The sequence below is a fragment of the Mesoplodon densirostris genome, chromosome 7, assembly GCF_025265405.1.
Source record: "Mesoplodon densirostris isolate mMesDen1 chromosome 7, mMesDen1 primary haplotype, whole genome shotgun sequence".
NCBI lineage: Eukaryota > Metazoa > Chordata > Mammalia > Artiodactyla > Ziphiidae > Mesoplodon > Mesoplodon densirostris.
In genome coordinates, this window is record NC_082667.1 from 74,575,367 (window position 1) to 74,593,485 (window position 18,119).

Here is an 18,119-nt window from a genome sequence, read left to right on the forward strand (position 1 = left end):
CAGTTGTTACAGGAAGGAAAAAAGGACTCTGGTCCTGATCGATCTCTCTGAATCCAGAGGGGACCATGGCTGAAGTGCACCATAAGCCTCAAGTGTATCTGTAAACTTGATTCTGTGAAGACCACTTGGCTCAAACATGAGATGCTTTCTGTCACTGGGGATGCCACCCAAGGGTGGGCCTGGGAGGCAGGGAGCCCAGACAGCTTCTTGCCGCAAGTGACCTAGTCTTGGTACTGCCTCAGGACTCAGGAATTTCAGAGCTGCTGGCCTTGTAGGAAGTTCATGTGGCAGACAGGAAGAAGAGCAGGAGAAAGAGAATCTACACTCGCTGAGAACCCAGACGACATCCTGGGCTCATTCCATCCGTACGGTCACATCGTGAAGATATAAGCTCCATCTAGGTCTAGAATCCAAGGAAACCAAGGCCCAGAGAGGCATGGTAACTGGTCCGTGGTCACCCAAGTAGCACAGAAAGGTTCTGGGAGCAAATCCACGTAGGTCCAATTCAAATCCATGCATTTTTTAAAAATAGATTTTTGGGGCTTCCCTGGTGGCGCAGTGGTTGAGAGTCCGCCTGCCAATACAGGGGACACGGGTTCGTGCCCCGGTCCGGGAGGATCCCACATGCCACAGAGCGGCTAGGCCCGTGAGCCGTGGCCGCTGAGCCTGCACGTCCGGAGCCTGTGCTCTGCAACGGGAGAGGTCACAGCAGTGAGAGGCCCGCATACCGCAAAAAAAAAAAAAAAAAAAAAAAAAAAAAAAGATCTTTATTGAAGTATAATTGCTTCACAATACTGTGTTAGTTTCTGTTGCACAACAAAGCGAATCAGCCGTATGCATACACATGTCCCCATATCCCCTCCCTCTTGAGCCTCCCTCCCACCCTCCCTATCCCACCCCTCTAGGTCATCGCAAAGCACCGAGCTGATCTCCCTGTGCTCTGCTGCTGCTACCCACCAGCCAACCATTTTACATTCGGTAGCATTTTCACACTCACCTCTGAGAGCAAATTTTCCAAGTATCACAGAGGTGCCTTTATTTGTTTTATTGGGGGTCCACACTTTCTGCTGCAGTCATTTGTCTAGGCAGCGAGAACACTGTCCTGGCAAGGGAAATCTACATCAGACCAGAGACTGGACAATGAAAGGTTGTTTCTGTAATATTTATCCCTGCAAAGTAAATATTTCTGTCTTCGTCGTAGTCCAGGATGTCCCCGTTGATAGCTTCATAGATACTTCTTTTTCTCCTCTCTTGAACATTCAGCCATGACTGGGGACAGGATGGCCAGGCACAACTGGTTCTTTTCACTTTCGACTGTGGACGTCTCCCAGTCAAAGGAAGAAAGTCCGCCAGGGGAGGACTGGAGCTGAGGCTGTGGAGGGAGGTGGCAGGCTGGGTCCCATGTGGTGGTCCTGGGGGAAGGAAGACTCGCCCACCAGAAAGTGACCCTGGGGCTTTCCGTGTGGTTTTGGACCAAGGTATACAGTTTTCCAAAGTCATCGTGTAGATTTATTTCTATTGTGTTCTCACATCCCTTCCCTTCTCTCTCTTCCCACCAGCACCTCTCAGAGAGCTTGTATAACCTGCCCAAGGTCAGGCACTAGTAAGTTCTGGCCCCTGCCTCCCCGGTCATGGGCTCACTGGCCTGCCTGCGTCGCTGGGCCCGTGTCTCAGGCACCTCACTGTGACCATCTATCTCAGTCCCTCCAATGTACACATTCTTCTTTGTCTTTAGAGCTTTGCGTGGCTGTTTCTGCTGCCTGGGACTCTTTCTTCACTTTATTTATCCTCTCAAAAAAAAAAAAAATGTCCTCAGGGACCCTACTGACAGTCACGCTCAGCTGAAAGGTCCCCTCTTGCGAGGGGTCTCCCGTCGTTGGTGACCCCGCTCACCTGTGCACATGAGCTGCCCTCTGCCTCGTGCCTGGTTGGGGGCTCCTGGCACCCCCCGTCTAACACTGACCATGCTGTGGTGGAACTTCTGACTTCAGTTTCTGTCCCCCAGACTATGAGCTCTCTGAGTGCAGGGACCTCTTCACAGCTGCCACGCCAGCCACCGAGGCAGCACCTGACTCATAGTAGGTGCTTGATAAACGGGAAGTGGGTGAAAGTGTGAATGAGGCCATCTCAGCTCCCTTGGCCTGCACGCCCTCCTCACGCCCCAGCTCTTGTCACAGCTACTGCCCTCCTTGGCGCACCACTTCTCTGTAGCCCAGAAGGCCACCAGCTCTGTCTCTTGGGGCTCAGGGGTCTCGGCTCAGCCCAAGACACCCTCTAAGGGGAGTGTCCGCAGAAATGTTCTCCAGTGCCAGGACCCTGGAGAGCGGCTCCAGACAGGAGCCAGATGGGGCGTGGAATGGATGGGAAGGTGCAGGGTTGGGTGGAGGCGGGCAGGGCACTCAGGAGAATCCAGAGCAGGCAGAGCTGGATAGAGTGCGTGCATCCTGGCCCCAGTTCTCGATAGTGTTTGTGAATTCTGGGTGTTTGAATTGCAGGGATGGGTCTTTAAAGTGGCAACTTGACCCAGGATTCCGGAGCATGGTAGCATCTTTTATTGAACCCAACTACAGGTTAAATCCTGCTAAGCACTTCACATACTCGGTCTTGTTTACTTCTTATGAAAACACCTCCCAGGTAGGCCTGGTCCCTGTTCCTGCATCACCCGATGAGGGGAGAGAGGAGCAGAGAGGGTGAGCACTTGCCCCAGGTCAGGGGTGCAGCGGGCAGAGTCAGGTCTCGGGCCTCAAGTCTGTGCTGTGGCATGTGGTGTCTTCCCGAGGTGGCCTCCCCACTCCAGCCATACCCCGGAATGCAAAGGGGAGCTCTGGCTTTAATTCCAATCTCAGTGGATCTGATTAGCAGAAGGGAGTTGAGCCAAAGTCATTAACTTTCATTTCAGCTGTGCTGCCTTGGGTCCCCGTGTGCCTTCTATTTGACAGGCAGCTCGGGGGAAAGCAAGGCTCCGGTCCACGTAACACAGGCCTTTTGGATGCTGAGCCAGGCATCTGTGGGCTCTGCAGTTCAGAGAAGTCAAATGGCTTCTGGTTTTCCGTGGTCACGACGTTAATGGTTATCCCTCGGTGATGGAATTATGGGTGGTTTTTCTTCTTTTTCTGCACTTTTAAAGGTTATAATCAAAGAAAAACATTTTAAATAATAACAAATAAACAAGCGAATACCTGCAAAGCTCCCTGCCCTTCCTTGTACATTTCTCTTAGCCTGGAATGCTCTCCCTTCTGTGGTGTAAGAAATATATTGGGTCTTGGTCCCTGGTTCCTGTCCCAGTGCTCCTAGAATCCTTGGAATTTTCTGAGTGATTGAAGTGTCTTTTATTACTCATAAGGAGATCCTTTGGACCACACCTGAGTTTATGCTGATGAGTGGGGAATGGAGACAGCCTCAGGATGGGGCTGGTCACCAGAAAGACCTAGAGGGTTGGGACTTTCAGTCCCCCACCAACCTCTGAGGAAGGGAAGTAGGGGGCTGCAGATTAAACTCTAAAAAAAATACCTCTTGGGCTTCCCTGGTGGCGCAGTGGTTGAGAGTCCGCCTGCCGATGCAGGGGACCGGGTTCGTGCCCCGGTCCGGGAAGATCCCACATGCCGTGGAGCGGCTGGGCCCGTGGGCCATGGCCGCTGAGCCTGCGCGTCCGGAGCCTGTGCTCCGCAGCGGGAGAGGCCACAGCAGTGAGAGGCCCGTGTACCTCAAAAAAAGAAAAAAAAAAAAAAACTCTTGAGCGACAAGACACTGGATGAGCTTCTAGGTTGGTAATGAATTCACCTGCGGGGTTGGGGGGAGTGCACCCCCATTCCACGGAGACAGAAGTTCCAATGCTTGGGATGCTTCTGGACCCCGCCCTAAATATCTCTTCATCTAGCTGCTCATTTGTGTCCTTTACGATAAAATGGCAAACATAAGTAAATGTTTCTCTGAGTTCTGTGAGCCGCTCTGGTAAATTAATCGAACCTGAGGAGGGAGTCATGGGGCCTCTGATTTATAGCCAGTCGGTCCGAAGCACAGGTGACAACCTGGACTTGCGATGGACGTCTGAAGCGGGTGCAGTGTTGTGGGACTGAGCCCTTAATCGCTGGGATCTGACGCTGTCTCCAGGTAGATAGTGTCAGGATTGAGTTAAAGTTGTAGGACAGGCAATGGCTGCTGAGAACTGGAGAACTGCTTGGTGGTGTTGGAAAAAACACTGGACACCCCTGCCCCACCTGACGCGTTCACATCTTCGCGAGGCCCAGCTCTGCAAATGCTGATCCCTTCCCAAGCCCAAGAAACCTCTTCTTTGATTCCTTGGCTAGTGTCTGTCTTACCCACTAGAATGGAAGCTCTGTGAGGCGATACTGCTTTATCCTCAGGATCCAAAGGAACGATGGGCACATAGGAAAAATCCATAAGAATTTTTTTCGTGAATAAATGGGTGTCTCATATCTGATTCCAAATATCCATGCCCATCTCTCCCGTGGTCCCATGTATGTCACCACGAGGCAGCTGTTTCCGTCTTCCTCCTCCACAGGCCTGTGAGCCAGTGAAACGCTTCTTTCTGTGACTCCACAGCACAGAGCTTGGCTCACCTTAGGCCTCAGTAAGTGGGTGTTTGCTGTGAACATGAAGGCGAGTCAGGCTCACTTTACCCAAAGATGCACAGGGCTACCTCTCCCCTCTTTTCTGGAGAATGAGCTGGGTGGAGAGAAGGGCCCCTAACCACCCTGGGAGATGGAGTTATGAGATGCAATGGCTCAAAGAGGTTGTCCCACTATTTGCTGCTTTATAAGAAAGGAAAGTTCGGAAACACGGCTACAAAATCTATTCAAAGCTAAACTTTGAGATATAAAGATGACTTAGTCCTTGGATTCAACCCGGTGGCTGCTTTTACCTGGGCCTTCAGAAATCGGGGAAATCTGCATCCCTTTGTTCCTTCCCTTTCAGCATTTCGTTTGTGAAATAGCTATATTGTTGAAGACAGCGGAATAAGGACAGCAGGAGAGTAGACGTGCAGACGCTGAATGACATGGATCTTGGGCTCCAGGGTTGAAGACACAGGTTCAAACCTTGCCTCTGCTCTGCCCTGGCTGTGTGTCTTTGGGCTGGTGACTTACACATCCTGACCCACAGTTTTCCTCATTTCTAAGATAGGTTTTGTGTGTGTGTGTGTGTGTGGTATGCGGGCCTCTCACTGTTGTGGCCTCTCCCGTTGCGGAGCACAGGCTCTGGACGTGCAGGCTCAGCGGCCATGGCTCACGGGCCCAGCCGCTCCACAGCATGTGGGATCTTCGCAGACCGGGGCATGAACCCGTGTCCCCTGCATCGGCAGGCGGACTCTCAACCACTGCGCCACCAGGGAAGCCCCTTCCATCCCTTCTTATTTTGCAGACGGAGAAACTGAGGCTTGAGGACGTGGCGCCAGCTTGCCTCACTCCTTGCTCAGCCGCTCCACTCTGCAATGGAGACTGGAGTTTTGAGTCATCCCTTTGCTGTAGTAGTCCATCTGCAACATGTGTTTTCTTTAAGATTTTTCATCTTTGACAAAAGAAATGAGCCGTATCAAAAGATTAAACGGGCTGCTCTGCAGTGTTCATTTGGGGGAAGCAGCATGGTTCACAGGAAAGAGAGGGAAAGCTTGGATGGCCCAGGGCAATCCCTTCATGCTAATAGCAACAACCACTTGCAGGTTTTGAGGTAGTTAGCATGGTGGTCAGAGCATAGATGCCAGAGCCAGGCTGCGTGCACTTGAACCCCAGCTGGTCTACTTAAAAGCTGTGTGAGTTTGGTTAAAGGTTTAAACTCTCTGTGCCTCAGTTTCCTCATCTGCAAAATGGGAATAGTAACAGTGCACATCAGAACTTCCAGAGCTCTGTCTGGTGCCTGGTAAGGGCTTAAGAAATGACAGTGATTATAATTCTTATTGCTGATATTAATTAGTATCATCACCTAGGGAAACCTATATTAACATGCTGAGGCTTGCCAAAGATAAAGTTCCCAGAAAGAGCAAACCATCAAACTAACAGTGGATCACACCATTCCTTTTGAAAAACTGGCCACAAATTGCATTTTTACAAAATCTAATTTTCTCATTGACTTCTTGTTTGGGAAAAGTTTTGTCTTTGAAATAGTGAGGACTCTGCCTTGGCGTTTTAGCTCAGGAGGCATTTGAGACCTGTTTGCTCTGCCTGGAAAGCTGTCCCCCAGACTAGGTATCCACAGGGCAGCCTTTACCACTTCCTTCACTCTCTTCTCAGAAGTCAGCTGTTCAGTGAGCCCGCCTCCGGGCACCCTCTCCAGAATTCCAGTGACCCTGTCTCCCTACACTTCCTTTCTGCATTCTCAGCTTTACTTTTTCCTTCTTAGCACATTATCTGACATTTATTTCTTTATTGTGTTGATCATCCCCTCTCCTTCCCCAGCCCCCCAACTAGAAAGTAAGGGCTTTGAGGTCGGGGGTTTGGACCATTTTGTTCATTGTCTTTTCTCCAGTGTCCGGGGCATGCACGGAGCACGGACTCCACGAGTGTTTGTCGCACATGTGAGTGTGCAAGTGGGAAGGAGAATTTGCAGGCTGGTTCTGAATTTAGAATTCATCCAGGACAGTCGTGCTCAGTAGAGAAAACCAATCTTTACTGAGCTCTCCCTCCAGGACAGCCTTGGGCAGTGCTTGGCGTATGTCATTTCATTTCTTCTGCACGACAGCCTTATGGATAGGAAAGTTAGGGTTCAGAGGAAGGAAGAAACTCACGGGTCACACAGTTGATGGGTGTGACAGAGCCTAAGGACCGAGCCCTCCCGTCCTGGACAGCGAGCGTAGCCTTCGCCCTGCCCTGCATCCCAGCCTGCGGAGCGGGCCTCCCTGGGTGCTTTCTGAGCTGGCTGCTCCGGAGGGCCCGAGGCCACCCTTCCTCACCTGCCCACGTGCGCCGGCAGCTCTTGGCATGTTCCCTGAGTCAGGCGGCCCAAGCAGCTTTCGGCGCTCAGAGGTGGCAGGCTAATTAAGGGGTCCAGAGCTGCCGGTGGATGCACTAGGGATTGTCTGAAAAGTTTGCTCAGAGCCGTGGCCTGGAACGGGGCTCCCTCCACTTCTGTCCCCAGGAGGGTGGGGCGCGGGGCAAGGCCAAGACAGCCATCATGCCTGTGAAGGGTGTTTTCTGTCAAAGGGAGATATCAGACAAGAGTTAGAGAGACCTAGGTTCTTAATCCTGGCTCTGCCACTGAATTGTGTGAAATTGAGTAAGTTTCTTGAACATCCCTGAATCCCCCTGCTTATAAAATCTCAGCAGTAATCAATGCCTGCCTCCCAACCTTTGCGGGGGGATGATGGATGAGACAATATATGTGACGTGCTGACCCCGGCTACAAAATAAATGTTACTTTATGTTTATTCATTGTGGGCTACAGTCTCCTCATCTGTAAAATGAGAGGTTTCCTTCAGTAGGAAACCTCAGCCTGGCACACAGTAGGGGCTGAATAAAGGTTAGTCCCCTCCCTCTTCCCCTCCCCTTCCTAAAGCCTCAAGTACCAGGCCTCTGCTGTCCCTGGGGATGCAACACCCCAGGCCCTGCCCTGGATGTTTTCCAAAGGCTCATGGTTAATGAGCCAGCTTCCCAGAGCAGAAGGGCTGGGGGCTGGGTTTCATTTTGGAGCTATTATGTTAGAAGCACCATTCCTCCCTCCCTTCCTTTGTTTTATCCAATTCATTTTTATTGAGTACCTATTATGTGTCAGGTACTATGCTATAGGCACAGTGACCAGAGCTGTGAGCAAGACAAGATTGCTGCTATCATGGAACTTAAGTCTGGTTGGAGTCAGGTGGGGAGAAAGAAAATAAATACGTATCAAAGAAAAGAAAAGAAGCCCTATGAAAGCAGAAAATATAATCATATAATGGGAGGTGATGGAGGGGAATAGTAATGCTATGTTAAATGGGGAGCCAGGGGTTTCCCTGGTGGCACAGTGGTTGAGAGTCCGCCTGCCGATGCAGGGGACACGGGTTCATGCCCCGGTCCGGGAAGATCCCACATGCCGTGGAGCGGCTGGATGCGTGAGCCATGGCCGCTGAGCCTGCACGTCCGGAGCCTGTGCTCCGCAACGGGAGAGGCCACAACAGTGAGAGGCCCGCGTACCGCAAAAAAAAAAAAAGAAAAAAAAAAAATGGGGAGCCAGGAAAAGTATCATTAAGGAAGCAGTATTTGAACCAAGACTTGAAGTATCAGGATAGGCCAACCATGTTCAACATTGGGAGAAGGGGTTTCAGGCTGCAGGAACAGCACATGCAAAGCCCTGGGGTGAGATTGAACTTAACTAGTGCCCCCACACTTTTTAGTGGGAACACTGGGCCCCCAAAATGAAGCCACAGCTCTTCTCCTCCAGCCCAGACAAGGCAAGCAGGCTTTGTCTTCAACAGTTGGCTACCCTTAAGATCCTGGGTGCTCCCAGGATATCCCTTCTGCAATTAATTTGCTGCAGCTGGCAGAGGTTAATCACGTCCCTGGTCCTCAGGACCCATGCCAAAGCCTGCCCTTTTCACAGATGCTGGTTTAAATTAGAGGGCTTGTTTGCTGAAGACTAGATTGGGCAAATTTCAAACTGGTCCTATTTCTGAGCCCTCCTGATGGGCAGGTGAAAGAATGCTAGGCTAGGCTGGCATCTAGTAGAGGTGCGAGATGCCTGGTCCTGCCAGTCTAGAGAGAGGCAAGTCAGATCCCATCAGCTCTCCTCCTCAACCTGTCTGGGCTCCCTGCTGCAGCCAGAATGCCACCCAGACCTGCTTGTCTCCCGTGGGAGGTGCTCCACACTTGGTCCCCGCCTTGCACTCATCTCTCCCCTTCTGAGCACTCTCCTGCCTAACTCCTGCCTTCAGCTGCCTTACCTCCTGGCCCCATGGGGGACGTTTCACTCATTCTTCCAGGCTTTGTGCAAATTCCGTCTCTTATACAAGGCCCTGGGGGAATTCTCCTCTCTTTCCTTATTCTCCTAGTTTCTCTTAAGCCTTTTAAGGCCTTGCTCATAGTGTACATTCTGTTCGGGAGTCTGAGTTCCAACCACAGTGTGAGCTGCTTGAGGGCAGGGGGCCCAGGCAGCTACATCTCCGCAGCTCCAGGGCCTGGCACGGGCTTGCCTGTCATTCATAATTCATTCATTCATTCATTCATTCAGCAGATGTTTATGAAGGGCCCACTCTGTACCAGGCTTCATGAGAGGCCAAGGGAAACAGCTGTGGGCAGCTGTGTTCCTTGCTCTAAGCCTTGTACAGGGGACGGGCCATGAAGAGATCAATGTAACACAGAGGGCTGAGCAGATTGGGGTGCAGACTCTAATGAGGGGTGCCCCGTGGAGGCTGGGGTGGTTCAGGAAGGTTTCTCGGAGGAAGTGACAACTAAAACATATGTACTGAGAACGCTGAGGCTCAGGGGAGTAAAAAGCTGGCCCAAGGTCTTGCATCTGGCACACGGCACAGTGCGCCCTCAGATCTAGGCCTCTGTCAGGGCCCTGTAAGCACAGTCATTTGTGGAGTGGGTTCCCCTCTGTCTCTCCTCCCCCCAGGTTAGCACACTCCTTTCTGATCTGGCCTCCCAGAGTAAGGAAGAAAAGGATCAGACCCACTTAGCCAGAGCCTGGGCAGCCTTGACGCATTCTGCTGCAACATCTTCTATTTTCAAGCTACTTCAACCTTTTGATGACTCACCAGGTCCGTGGAGTCACAGAGACTGTCAGCAGAATCTGAGGCCAGTGAACAGACTTCCCCACACAGGGTATGGGAGGACAGCTTTCTTCTTACTCACTGTTGCTTTTTTTTCCCACCTATTTAGAAAATAATGCATACTAATTGTAGCAGATCTGGGGAGAAAATACAAATCACCCAATTCCACTACCCAGAAAAAAAACATTGTTAACATTTTGGTGTATTGAGATAGTTATTTTGGGATACTTTTCAGAAATTGCTATAATATATAATTACTGCTTATTAATTTAGAGATAGTTATTTTGGGATATTTTTCAGAAATTGCTGTAATATATAATTACTGCTTATTAATTTATGCAAATACACGAATATGATTAACTTGTATATATTTAGCTTGTTGTAAAGACTTGCAAACTCTAGTGCTTGGAAACCTCAAAGAAAGAGAGGAGAGGGAAAGGACTCGCTTTTATTGAGAACCTACTATGTGCCTGGCTGTAATTAAACACTCTTCATATTGATATTGCAAGAACCAAACTTACGTGATAAAACAAACGTTATCTCATTTATCTTGATGATGACCCCATCAGATGGTTATTGTTCTCATTTCCGTTTTTCAGATTTAAAAAAAAGGAGGCAAGGCCAGTAAAACACGTAACCAACGGCACAGAGCTAGGATGCAGTGGGTGGCCTTGGGATTAAACTCCTGGTCTGTCCTGCTCTCCAAGTGCATGTTCCTTCCACCTCATCATGTGGTTTCAGTGGCCTTATCTGAGGCCTCAGAGAGAAGCATTCATGTTGCCCTTGGAGATGACCAAGCAGAGATGGCCAAGGGCCGTCCACTGGGTGCTAACATCATATCCTTATCAAGCCCTCTGATAGGCCCGGCCCTGCGTGAGCCGCTGGGACAACTCACAAGGAGAAGACGTATCCCTGTTTTCAGAATGCTTTCCAGGTCTCTGCAAGACCTCAGGGGAGGGAAAGGGCTTCAGAATATCAGCCATGGGAATGAAGAGAAAAGGATGGCTTTCAGAAACTTTTCAGATATATCCTTCCACAGTGTGGTGGCAAATGCAAAAGCTGAAGAGGGCAAAATTCAGATGTCTGCTCATCAAAGAACAGAGCCTATGCTGCCTGAGTCATTGTTTTAACATCAAAAGACTTCTCCCAGACGAAGCCTTGGATAGGAGAGCCACGTGCAAACAGAATAAAAGTGGAGGTGTTTTGGCAAACATCATGGTCGGGGTCCCAGATCTCTGCCTTTTGGGATGCCTCACGACTTCCCTGGGGGCTCTGGAGACCCTGCCCCATTCTCAGGGTTCCTCTCCCTCCACTCCTTCCACCATTTAGCCGCACATGCTGCTATAACCATACCTCTAAACCAGTTGGTGACTATCCACTGCCCCGAGCCCTCTCTGTGTCCCCCGCCTAACATCCTCCAACCGTCCAGCCCCTGCCACACACCCCTGGCCTTCCAATAGTCCAGCAACTAACAGGAAGGGCCCGGCTCACAGAGGGGCTCTGGAACCCTGTTCTCCAGCGCCATGGCCAGCACATGTTAACTGTTTGGTCCCTGCCATACCAATTATTAAATAGGTTGGGTATCACCAGTCCCTGCACCTTGCACACCAGCCATTCCCAACTATGGACATTTTTCTCACAAACATCATGTTGTTCGTTCTTTCTTGTGGGAATGCCTTCCTCTCCTCCCTGTCTGCCTGGTCAGCTCCTACACATCCTTTAAGACCCGCCTCTGTCACTTCCTTCATGAGGTTGTTCCCCCTCTCTCCAGGGAGCATTCACGGTTCCCTCTTAAACCTAACTCTGTTATGGTCCTTTTCGTGCTGAATGGCAGATACCTGTTTACCTACTTGTTTTCCCCACCAGGCTGTGTATTTCCAAAAGGCAGACTGAGCTCAAATCCCTCCCTCTCCAGTATGTAGCCAGCAGTAGACATGCAGTCAGGTGGGATCAATGTCTCTGTGGCTCAGCAAAGGCATTCTGGGGACTTTCAATTCAGTTGCTTCAGGACAAACAGTGCTGGTTCTATTTTTCTAAGAAGAGCTCTTCCTTCCCTGCGGTGTTCTCTGTGGAATTAAAGTATTTTAGAGCAGGGCTTTGTCTAACTCATCAAGGCATTCCCCAGTTCCCAGGACAGCACCTGGCGCACAGAATGCCCTCCATCCATGTTTGCAGAAGGCTGAATGCCCTGAATAATGCTGCTTTGGTAAATAGTATGCGTGTATTATCGCCACAACCCTGTGATGTGGGTCTAACATTATACTTATTTATCACGTGAGGATATCACGTGAGGCTCAGAGATGTTAAGTGGCTTGTCCAAGGTCACGGTTAGTAACTGGCAGAGCTGAGACTTGAACTCCAAAAGCCAGGTTCTGGTTAGCCTCCACCCTGCCCTCTGCTTGCTTCCTTCATGGGGCTGCGCTTCTGATACCCAACCTCAGATATCCATCCTCTGGGAAGAAACTTGCTGGTTCTGCCTCCTTCACTGCCTTGAGGCCAGGTGCCATAGCGCAGGATGGGGGCCCCTGAGTGAGAGGGAAGGTTGGCCACTTGGGCCTCGCCGTCCATGAGGCCATCCTGGCCTCTGGCTCTGTCCCAGATAATTCTGGGTTCCCCCACCTGTCACAGTCAGCCCCCTTGTCCCTCCGTGTCCTTCACCCCCTATCTTTTTCACAGCTCTATTTCCCCTCTTGTCAACAGATCGCTCGACAAAATGTTTTCCATCATTGCTGGCTAATTTTAGCCCTTTATCGGAGTTATTTCCTTCGGTAAATAGCTTCCTGGCACGGGGTGGGCAGCCGAGTTCAGGCGCCAGCGAGCACGGCGCGGGCAGGAGGTGTGCAGTGGGTGGGCATCGGGGAGAGAGAGAAGAATTCAGGGACGTGGGCCAGACCCGGCCTCTGGGGAGTGCTTTCTGCTCTGATGGCAGGCGGCGGCAGCAGCAAGATGCTCATTCAGTCCCCATTTCAATTTGATCAAACCATTCTCTGAGAAGGTGGCGTGTGCCGAGGGGCTCGGAAGCAGACAATCAGCGGCAGGCACCCAAAATAGCCTCAAAATCAGCAGCATTTTGTTTTGCTCCCAGCTTTTCATGCCTGCGAGGGGAGGAAGGAAAGGATCCAGAGTATTTTCGGCGTCCAAACACGCATCTCTTTTACAATAAGACAAATGACTCGTATTCACGCTATCAAATCCAGCAGCGTCCTCTCCCCACCAACCACCCCTTCTCCCAGGACCTCGCCAACATTTCCTTTTGTGGCTGTGGGAGAAGAAAATAGCAGCTCACGCCGTGTCCGGTGCCGCGTGCCTCTGCTTCCTCCAGTTCTGCCTGCAAGCTCGGCTTTTACAAACTGGGATTTTAATAAATTAACGCCACGCGTGCTGCTGCAGCTGCCGTGACGGCTTTCCAGAAGGTGTTGCGAGAGCCAGGCTCTGCTGGAGAGAAATGAGCCAGTGATTTGCTAGGGGAAGCCTCTTGGCCCCTGGCAGAGTTTAAGCCAGGCGCTTGCAGAAGCCCCGGGCTGCTCTCTGAGGGCTGCCTACTGTCCCCGCGCCTCTAACAGGGCTGCAGGACCAGCCTCAGTTCCTGGAGGAGGTTTCCTGATGGGCAGGGAGGCAGCATGTGCTGGGGGGAGCCCCGAGGGGAGAACAGGAGACCTGGACCCTGGTCCTAGCCTGGCTCTGACTCACGGAGTGGCCTTGTCCAAGCTGCCAACCCCCTTGGGACCAGTTCCTGGGGGAATAAACTCTCAGGGAAGGGTGGTCCATCTCCTTTGTAGCACTTACCCAATGAGAATCTAACACTTGTGGAATCGTTTGACCATCTCGATCAGGGCGTCTGCACACTTAGGCCCATGGGCCAGATCTGGTCATATGCATCCGCTTATATCTTCAGCTGCTTTCACACTGCAGTGGCGGAACTGAGCAGTTGCCATGCAGGGAGTAGATGGACCCCAAAGCCTAATGTATTTAAGCTCTGGCTCTTTACTGGAAAAGTTCATCAACACCTGGTCTAGATGGTAAGTCCCATGAGAGCAGAAACTGTGTCCCCTTTGAGAGGTTTAGGGACATCCTCAAGGTTACTCAGCTAGTAAGTGGCCTAAAAGTAGATGTGGCTGTGGAAGACTCAACATCCAAGACTGTCAGAGAAGTTACCAATTAAATGTGCACAAGTAGAGGTGGAATTTGACAAAAAAGAAATCCCTCCCCAGAATAAAAGTCTTATGATGCATAGCGGGGTGAGGTCAGGGTCTGGGATAAGGCTTCTGAGCAGGGACTTCGCTCAGGCAGACTCACCACCATTTTCTAACTGCATGGCCTCGGGCAAGTATGTACCACACATCTCTGAGCCTCAGTTGCCTCAGCTGTAAAATGGGTATAACAATCCTTATCTTGCAGGACTGTTATGAGGATTTATCATGATAATCTAAGCAAAACGCCAGCACAATGCCTGGCAAATGTTGGGAGCTCTGTCCAGGGCTGGTTCCCCTCACTGGTCATGCTTTTCACCTGAAAGAGACAGAGTAAGGGCCCTGGGATCATGAGTGGTAACAGAAGGTAGAGGATGAAGTATTTTAGAATCACTGGACCTGCATTCAGATATCGGCCTCACTTTCCTCATCTGGAATATGGAGGAAAATAGAGCCTTCCTTGCAGGGGAGTAATAAAGATTGAATGTAATCATGTGCGCTATGTATTTAGAAGCCTCAAGAATAGGAGATAGTAAGCGCTTAGTTGCCACCCCTTCCCAGATGAGCTGGCTTAGGTAGATGCTCGTTTCTCCTGAGCTGTCACAGGAAGGAGTAGCTTTGGGTGTCTCTAGGCCCCTCGTGGACCACACCCTGGGGGTAAAAGGCTCAGAGAGGTCTTCTGTCCTGTCTCACTGAAGTGGAAAGTTCCATAAAACCCAGAGGCGCAGCACGCCAAATCAGCTCAGCTACACTCCTGGCACGGGGACCAACCAGTGACTTTGAAAATGTGTGTTTTCCTGGATAAAACCTCTAATTGGACAATTGTAGGTCTTCTGGCTTTATGTCGACTTTATGACTTTGAAAGCTCTTAAGCTGGGGTGAGGAAAAATTTATGAATGGGATTTCTCTATTTCTGTAGCACTCTGACTCATGCTGTTAACCCAACCAGGGGGCTGGGCTTCTATTACTTGCTAATTTCTCTTTACCAGGTGGTCCTTATTCTGCTGGCTCCCTCACTGAGCCACAGCCCCAGTGACTAGAACCCAGGCAAAGGGTTTCTCGCTGCTTAACAAATTGTCCTGTACCCAGGTCGACTTCCCAGGTAAAGGAATATGGTGCTTGGGAATTTCTCAGGGAAGCTTTACAGTTTCCTCTCAAATTTTGAAAGCTTGTTTTACCAGGGTTTTTAAGCCCTTCTCATAGAAAACTCTCAAAATCTGAGTTAAAGGGCATCTGGCTTAGAGGAAAGGCTGATTCCTGGCTGATAAGCATTTCCTTTGGGTCCCTACATCCAAGACTCTTTTGACAGTAGGCAACAGATCTACAAAGACATGTCTGGACCAGTGCAGCAATGAGACTGACTTCACGTAAAAATTGTGTTAGTTAGGGTAATGTAATCTTCTATAACAAAAAGACCCCCAAATGTATAAAGGCTCAACACAATAGAAATGTACTTCTTGTTCACATAATAGTCTGAGGTTGACATTTCTGGTCAGTGGGTGGCTCTCCTCCATCCAGTTATTCAGGAACCTAGGCTCCTTCCATCCTATGGCTTCACCATCCTGCATCTAGTTAAAGGAAGGTACAAAAGATTGTGGAGAAGGCTCACCATCTTCATAAAAGCCTCAGCCTGGAAATGGCTCTCATCACCTCTTACATTTCATCAATGAGGTCACATGGCCACACCTAGATATAAATGGAGCTGGGAGCTGTTGTTGCTTTCTGGGAAATTCCTCCACATGGAAGGAATATACCATAGAAGGAAAAGCATGAATTTTAGGGACAGTTAGCAATATTTGCTACAGAAAGGGAAATATACTAAAATGGAGTCCATAAAGAATTAAATACAGCTAGGGTGCCCTTGAATCTGGCATCTGGCTGACAATATCACTATCTTTGTCTGAATCCCTAGCTCTTAGAGCAGTGCCAAGCATATAGTAGGTGCTCAGTAAAGCTGGTGAAAGGGTCCTAATCTAATATGACTCTGACGTCCTTATAAAAAGAGGAAATTAGGTCACAGATACACACAGAGAGGGAAGAGCATGTGAAGGCACAGGGAGAAGATGGTCATCTGCAAGCTGAGGAGAGAGGCCTCAGAATAAACGAACCCTACTGACACCTTGATCTTGGACTTCTAGCTTCTAGAATTGTGAGGAAATTAATTTCTGTTGCTTAAGCCACCCAGTGAGTGGTAGTAGTTTGTTATGGCAGAAAACTAACAGAGGGGGAAATGAAATCTGCTGTTCTCGCCCGTGTTTCTCTCCGGGGCATAGGCCACGAGGTAGCTGCGTGAACTTGGGTAGTGGGTAAAAACGGCAGGAGGCTCTCCTGGGCCTCCAGGGTGCCCTGGAGCCTACAGCCCCGCAGGCCTCCTATGATGACCTGGGCACAAAGGGGGCCTTCCAGTCCATGAACACCGTGACCGCCACCACCCAGCCCCTCCTCTGCACCTCCCTGTGTTGGCTGCTGGCAGTCCTGAGACTCCTGGGTCATGGCCTCCAACCCAGGTGAACTCAGCCCAGAGGGAGCCATAAGTCCTGTATTTCCTGGATCCTAAGATGACATCAATTACAAAACAGTATCCATTCAATAACAGGGTTCCAGGAGGCAAGAAGGACTCTGACTCAGAAGCACGGATTGTAAGAACTACCCTGATTTTAGTCAAGGGGAAATGGGGCCACCTGCATATCTTTGAATCAGGGAAGTGAAATCAATGGTTCTAGCACAGGGGTGTGTGCTGTGACAGGGAGGGTGCTGGGAGAGAGTGAGTGATTCTGCCTTGTGGGGGAGGTCAGGACCCTAGAGGACACATGTGAGGAGGAAAATGCCAGGCCAACGAGGCAGGAAGGGTATTCCCAGCAGAGGGAACAGCATGGACAAAAGAATAAGGTGTAGACATAGCTGCAGTAGCAAAGATGTGTGTAGGGGAGCAAACAGAGGTGAGACAGGACAGACAGACAGAGTGCAGACTGTGAAGGGCCTGGGATGCTGTGCCCGAGGTCCTCAACTGCATCTAGAGCAGAGGGTGGGAAATGAGGCCACAGGCCAGGAGAGTGCCCCAGGCCCATGCAGAACAGGGGGCCCCAAAGCAGATCTGTTATCACAGCTCCATCTCCTTCAGAGGCTCCCCTCGTGAGAGCACAGAGGCTTGGTAACCAAGGGATGGTCTATTTAAAGCCACTTGTGAGTCGGTTCTAGGAAGTATACTGCAGGATGGAGAGGGAGGGAGGGAAGGAGGAAGAAGGCCCTGAGGGGGAATGGTCTGCCCTGAGCCCACTGTGAGGTCTGGGGCAAGTCCCTGCCTCTCCCTGGGCCTCAGCTTCCAACACCTCGTGGTGGAAAAGTGTGCAGGCTCAAGAGGCAGCTGCATGGGTTCAAAGCCAGGCTCCATCTCTTACGGTATCTGTGCTTTGGTCAAATTACTTAAGCTCTGGGCCTAAGTTTTCTCCTATGTTAAGGGGCTAATAATAATGGTACCTACCTCTTAAAGGTGCTATGAGGATTAAATGAGATAATGCACATAAAGCCCTTTTAACAGTGTCTGACACATGCAAAACACTCAAAATCAGCTGTTGTAAAATATGATGAGATGATCGTGATGGACTAGCTTTGGAGGTTTTAAACCTCTACACGGTGTTTTTTTCCAACGTATTTGGAACTGCAATGTGTAAGAAAGGTTATGTTGACCTCTTCTGGTTGATGCAGGTGGAGACCCCGAGACCAGGCCCTCAGCATCCCCTTTCCACAGGGCTGTCTCCCAGCACCCCCTCCCCCCAGGGCACCTCTGCAGAACTCTTAGGCTCCAAAAACACCAGGTTGAAAGCGATTGTCCCAGAAGATTGCTGAGGTCTCTCAGCTGCACTTTTTTTTTTTAATTTTATTGAAGTAGAGTTGATTTACGATCTTGTGTTAATTTCTTTCCTCAGCTGCTCTTTTTAATCTAATTCTTCTTTCTGAAACCTGAGTATACATCTGGAATAGCTATCCTTTACAGCTCAAAATCCATTTTCCAAAATCATCAGCTGCGCCAGGCCTCAGGGACAGTCTGGGAAAGGCAAACCAAAATGGACACGGAGAGGTGAGGAAGTTATTTGAACAAAAATCCTGACTGCAAAGACCCACAGACAATCAAGTACCACCTCCGCATTTTTTTTAAGCCAATAAATTTTTAGTTAAGGAATTTCACACACTGTGATTCATTCCACTGCCTATCAAAGTTACCTTAGTTCCTC

General features: G+C 50.1%; 1 protein-coding gene across 1 annotated transcript in view; it reads left to right on the forward strand.

Annotated features, from left to right (window-relative positions):
- Positions 1-18,119, forward strand: part of NAV2 (neuron navigator 2) — a 769,310-nt gene that overhangs the window by 237,235 nt on the left and 513,956 nt on the right. The gene's annotated exons all lie outside the window — the stretch shown is intronic.